At 41.1% G+C, this 6,670-nt stretch overlaps 1 long non-coding RNA gene across 1 annotated transcript; it reads left to right on the forward strand.

The window, feature by feature from the left end:
• Positions 1-563: 563 nt before the first annotated feature.
• LOC123333438 lies at positions 564-4,933 on the forward strand. The gene is made up of 3 exons (XR_006550831.2): positions 564-694; positions 1,797-1,887; positions 4,798-4,933. It is a non-coding gene; the product is annotated as an uncharacterized LOC123333438 (long non-coding RNA).
• Positions 4,934-6,670: the final 1,737 nt, after the last annotated feature.

Genomic DNA, 6,670 nt, shown 5'->3' on the forward strand with positions numbered 1-6,670 from the left:
CAGTGGTTCTCTCCCTGCAAAGAGTGTGGTGGGAGGTAGCTCTCAGCCTTTTCTCTGCAGCCCTCCAGGCCTTAGGTGGGTGGGTTTAGCTGGGGGACCCAGGAACAGGCTGAGGTCTGTGTTCTACAGAGCTCTAGATCCCTCGCCATAGTCGCCACTGGCCAGGCCCAGACCCAGCTCCATTACCTAATGGTGACAACAGTCTCCATGGGTCACAGTCTATGGAGGCCTCAGCGCCTGGAGTATAAGGATACTGCTATTAAAGTAACAGCTTCAACCAACATCAGTCTCTCCAAGTTTCAAAAATTGGTATAGCTGAGATCAGCTGTCTACCGCTAGGAGGTGGCCAGAGGCCAGGGTTAAGTTGCAAGGACACTGCACATCATTACTTCAGCTCCACCTCTGTGGTTGCCCTTCTCAAAGAAGGGCCATTGTTGTGAGCTAGGAATTAACCTGATTGGTATTTGCTACAATATATATTCCTAGTGATCCTATGCAAGTAATTCTCTCCAGTTTAAATGAAAAGCCTGAGGACTCGCTGGGACCCGGGTGCCTTGTTTCCTCAGAGATGATGGCTGGGCAGGGTCTGGGACCTGGCCCTGAGGGTGCTGCCAGCTGAGATCTGCCTCATCAGCCAGGCCTGGGAACAGGCATGAGGACCCAGACTGGGTGCTGGACCAATGCTCCCAGCAAGGTAACTAGCCCTGCAGAGACCTGCTGCTTTTAGCCAGGGCCTGGACTTCAGAGGGTAAAAGCTGAACCTTGGGATCTTGTTCTTTCTAGTCAAAACAGAAAGTAATGTTTGTTTGGTGGAGATTTACAGAAACATCATTATCTGACTGTGACCTGACCTCAAGAACAAATGATCAGACACCAAGAAGTTTGCAACAACTAACCACATCCCCTCACCTTTCCTAGAAAAGGGCTTTGCTGAAAGCTTTCTGGGAGTTTAGGGGTTTTAAGGCATGATCCAACCGTCATCTCTTTGTATGGCCCTTCAATAAACCTTTCTCTACTCCAAACTCCAACTTTTTTTTTTTAATTGTTTGGTCTCGCTGTGTATCAAGCACACAGACATGCATTTGCTAACAGTACCTCACAACCCAGTGACCATTTCAGCGGCCTTGACTATTCTCCTGGCTTTGTTTTCTCAAGTCCCTCAGAACATGAATATTGGAGAAACAGCTACACTCTGCCAGACCCCATGGTGTGCACTGAACGCAACCTCCCTCCATGCTGCTTTGAAAATACCATGTCCAGGTTCACGTCCCACTGCCTTGCGGAGTTCGGACTCCACAGCCAGTCACTGGGAGCTATTGCTTCTCTTCTGCAAGCATGCCTTCCTTGTACCACCAGCCCACAGACTTTGACTTACATGCACCCTTTACCCGAATTGCTTCTGTTTTGCCTTCCTTTCTCTAGCTTTTAAGACATAGCTTAAAATCAACTTTGCTGTGAACCCTTCCCAATCCCAGAAATGGGAAGTGACACCTGCTGAACTGTTAACAGCTCTTGTCGTGGTTTCAACCACTCATGTTAAGGCTTTCCACAAAGGACTGGCATAGTGTTTATTTGTATATGTATCAGGGCTCTAGCTTCACCTTGATACACAGCGAGACCAAACAATTAAAACACCTTCACTAGTTATGAGTCACAGGAAGCCTATTTATACAAGGGACTGAGGAATCTTCTGGGAAGATTAATCGTCAAAGGAGTCAGGCCCAGGGAGCTTGACTTAGTAAGGCTATGGTAGAGATGGGGGAGGGTGCCTAAAGCTCATGTATCTTCTTTTCTAGATCTGGAGCTCCTTCAGGGCAGAGACCATGAGTGATTCATCCAGTAAAGCAGGTGGTATCAAGAATAGTGTTTGACAGCAGTGGATATTTAGTAAGTGTTAATGGGATAAAAGAATACTTACTATCCTCTCCTTAGAGCAAATCTGAGTATATGTCAGGCTTTATTCCTGAGTATATGAAGTTGTAATCCAGAGATTATTTTTACACGTGTGGATCTCTAGTATGGGCTTATTGTAAGAGGTTCATAAATCTATATCATGTCAATAATTTTATGGAGACTGAATAAATACAATGCTTTGTACATACATGTATGCAACACTGTTTCAAACAGATAAAGATACTATTTTGGTTAATTTTTTCAGTCTATAAATTTATCTATAACCCTTATTGGAATGCAAATGTCTTTTGCCATTACATATGACATTAGATAATAAAAACACAACTTCTATGACATTCAAGTCTGATCCTTTCAAAAACAAACACACATTAAAAGAGGTCCCCAGGACTTCCCTGGTAGCATAGTGGATAAGAACCTGCCTGCCAATGCAAAAGACATGGGTTCAATCCCTGGTCTGGGAAGATTCCACATGCCACAAGTCTGTGCACTAGAATGGCTGAAGCCTGTGCACTTAGAGCCTGTGCTCTGCAACAAGAGAAGCCACCACAATGAGAAGCCTGCACATAGGAGTGAAGAGTAGCCTCCACTTGCCACAATTAGAGAAAGCCCATGCAGAAGCAATGAAGACCCAGTGCAGTCACAATTTTTTTTTTTAAAGAGGTCTCCATCCCGAGGAACCTCTGTTATGTACCACATGTGTGTAACTATAGCCCTACCTGGGCAGGCCCCCAGCTTGCAGGGGGTGGCCCTACCCTCCAGGTGACATGTTTTAGTCTCAATTTACAGTGTACAATGAGCTTTTCTGTTGTTTGTTTATTGCCTCATTCACTGCCTAAAACAACCATCAAGGATTGGCAAGAGAGCGGTTGGATTTGTAGGACTTACAAGAGGCTTCTATTGTGAAATGTACATGGAAGAGACATAAATCCAACAGGAAAGAAAATAAATGCACAGGATAATTTTAGGAAAAAAAAATGAGAAAAGAAGAGCTCTATAGAACACACTGAAATGTTCTACAAAGCACATAATTGGAATCCTAAAAGGTGAGGCAAGAGGAAATAGGGCTCTGAAGATGACAAGGCAAGAGGACAGAAGGTTATGGTGAGGTGAGGCAGGGGTCTTAGCTGGGATGATGACATTGAGCTGAGAACTGGATGACCAGAAGTAGTAGCCAGGAGAATCTATGATTGAAAGCATTGCAGAGAGAAAGAAAAACCGCAAAGATCCTCATGTAGAAAGGAGCTGGATGTGCGTGAGGAGCACCCAAAACTCTACTGTGGCTGAAACATGAGTGAGAAAGAGAGTGGAAAGAAGCATGGCTGGAGAGACAGGCAGGCAGGTGGGGCCTTATGGGTCATAAGTGGCTAAAAGTGTAGCATTCATCAGGTATTTCTTTTGCTTTCCCATATTTCACAGTTCCTTTAATCAGCAAAGCACAGAGTTAATTATTAAGTAGGTCCATGTGACTAGCTCTAGTCAATGGACTGAGGGCAGAGGGACTTGTGTCTTTTTGGGGCCAAAGCATCAAACAGCCAGTACAGAAACGTCAAGCCGCTTCTTTATTCAATGGACAGAGCCAGAAGGTCTAAGTAGGTTGAATCACTGAATTGCAATATGAAGACAGTTGCCCTGATGAGTCATACATATTCTCAGCAGACTTTAAGAGCAATAAATCTGTATGATATTAAGTCATAATAGACTGATTCTGACTAATAACACATGGTAAAAAGTTTAGATTTTATTCTAGTAAGTCATTTGAAATTTTTAGGAAGAGAGTGAAGACATCGTACATACATTGATATGATCACTTTGTGTAGAACTGATTATGGGGAGGACAGACGGAAATCAGGAGCCAGTTATAAATCTATTAAAGTTCATCTAGCCATGAAATAATGGTAGCTTGAATTTTGTGGTAGCAGTGGCTATGGTGAGTTGAATTGGGGATATATTTTGAAGAAAGAACTAACAAGACAAGAGAATTACCTGGCAATCCAGTAGTTAGGACTCAGTGCATTCACTACCAGGGGCCAGGATTCAATCTCTGGTTGGGGAACTAAGATCCTGCAATCTGTGCAGCACAGCCAAAAAAACCTAACAAAACTGATGGAAAGACTCCAAGGTTTGGGGCCTGGGCAACTGAATAGGGAGAGAACAAAGAGTTATAACACGTGTTCTGGTTTAAAGATCTCTTTCAAAGGACAAGGAGAAAGAGAGAGAGAAAATGTTTCCCAACTCCTTTCACAGAGTCAGCATAACCTTGATATTAAAACCTGACAAGGTTCATAGATGCAAAACTCCTAAACAAAGTATTTATAAACCAAGTTCTATATACATAAAGAGGAAAATACATCCTAATAAAACTGGATTTGTTCCAGGGATGCAAGTTTGTTTTAGCATTCACTTATCTGGAGTTTGTTAACAGAATAGAGAAAAATAAACTTGACTAATGCAGAAAAGGAGAAGGCAATGGCACCCCACTCCAGTACTCTTGCCTGGAGAATCCCATGGATGGAGGAGCCTGGTAGGCTGCAGTCCATGGGGTCGCTAAGAGTCAGACACAACTGAGCGACTTCACTTTCACTTCTCACTTTCATGCATTGGAGGAGGAAATGGCAACCCACTCCAGTATTCTTGCCTGGAGAATCCCAGGGATGGGGGAGCCTGGTAGGCTGCCATCTATGGGGTCGCACAGGGTCGGACATGACTGAAGCGACTTAGCAGCAGTAGCAGCAGCAATGTAGAAAAATCACTTGATAAAATTCCATACTCATTCATGATTTTAAAAATTAAGACTAGAACTTCTTTAATCTGACAGAATACTATAAAAACCCAATAGCATATGTCATACTTAATGGTGAAATACTGAAAGTATTTTCCTTACAGTCAGGTATGAGAGAAGAATGTCCTCATCATCCTTGCTGTTCATCCCTGCTGTTCATCCCTGCACTTGAGGTCCAACCCAGTGCAGCAAGGCACCAAAAGAAAGGAGGAAGAGTGGGAGGAGTGTGGAGGAAGAAAGTAGAGGTCAAGAAGGAAGAAATAAAACTGTCATTATTTACAAATGACACAAATGTATCTATGGAAAATCTGGAAGACTCCATGGATTGGTAATTAGAATTGATAAATGGATTCATCAGGATCTCTGGATGGAGGTTGAAGATACAAAAATCCATTATATTTCTGTATACCAGTGATAAAAGAAAGTAAAAATATTAAATAATAAATATTAAATAATAAAAAAAATAGCACTAAATTGAACAAATACCTAGAAATAAATGTAACAAAATTTTTGCAAGAATATTTGTATGGAAAACCACAGAACACTATTAAGAAAAAAAATTTTTAATGAAGCATACTATGCTCATATATTGAAAAATCATTATAAAGATATTAACTCTTTACCAACCTAATCCACAGTGTGAATGTAATTCTAATAAAATTCAAGCAGAGCTATATTTTTGTGGAAATTATTAATAACAAGCTGGTTCTAAAATTTATATGGAAATGCAAAGGGAATAACCAAGACTTGAATAAGAATGAAGACCACCAGATATCAAAACATAAAGCTGCAATAATTAACCAGATGGTATTGTCAACAGGTAGGAAAATAAACTAATGGAACAGAATAGAAGATCCAGATAGAGACCTACAAATACATGGATACTTGATTTATGGCAAAGAGGACACTGAACACGAGTATAGGTAGGATAAGCCACTCAGTAAGCACTGCTGCCTATTGGATATCCACAAGGCAATAACAAATTTGATGCTTATTTTATACCATACACAAAAATCAAATGCAGGTTGCTTGTAGACCTAACTGTGAAATGTAAAACAATAAAACATTTAGAAGGTAACAAAGAAAAATAAATCCAAGGCAGGAAAAGTTTTCTTAAACATGACACAGAAAGCATTAATGATGGAGGAAAAGACTGATAAATTACTACATTGAAATTAAGAACTTATTTTCATCAAAAGACGTTATTTAGAGAAAAAAATTGGAAGAATACACTTGAATATCTAAGCAACAAAGGGCTTTTAACTTGAATATTTAAAGAATTCCTTAAAGTCAATGAGAAAAGCATACAGAGAAATGGACAAGAACTGGAGTAGACACTTCACAAGAGAGGATATCCACATGGCTAAGAAAAACATGAAAAGATACTCACCCTTATCATTCACCAGGAAAATAAAAGTTAAAGCCAGAATGATATGCTGCTACATACACCCAAGTAGCTAAAAAAAAAAAAAAAAAAAGACGATGCCAACTATTGGGGAGGATGTGAAACAACCAGAACACTCATAAACTGTTAGTGGGAAGATTAATTGGTGCAATCACCTGGGAGGTGTTTGGCAGTATCTACTATAGTTGAACATATGCCTCAGTAATTCCAGCATATACCACCAAATGTGTATGTATGTGCACCGAAAGATAAGGTGAAGAACGTTCATAGTAGCACTATTCCTAATTGCCCCAAGCTAGAAACTACCCTAACACCCATCAGTAGTGGAATGGATAAATAGATTGTGGTATATTCACACAACAGAGTGAAGTGAAGTGAAAGTCGCTCAGTTGTGTCCAACTCTTTGTGACCCCATGGACTATATAGTCCATGGATTTCTCCAGGCCAGAATACTGGAGTGGGTAGCCTTTCCTTTCTCCAGGGGATCTTCCCAACCCAGGGATCAAACCTAGGTCTCCTGCATAGCAGGCGGATTCTTTACCAGCTGATCCACAAGGGAAGCCCAAGAACAC

Source organism: Bubalus bubalis, chromosome 1 (assembly GCF_019923935.1).
Source record: "Bubalus bubalis isolate 160015118507 breed Murrah chromosome 1, NDDB_SH_1, whole genome shotgun sequence".
In the NCBI taxonomy this organism is placed as follows: Eukaryota; Metazoa; Chordata; class Mammalia; order Artiodactyla; family Bovidae; genus Bubalus; species Bubalus bubalis.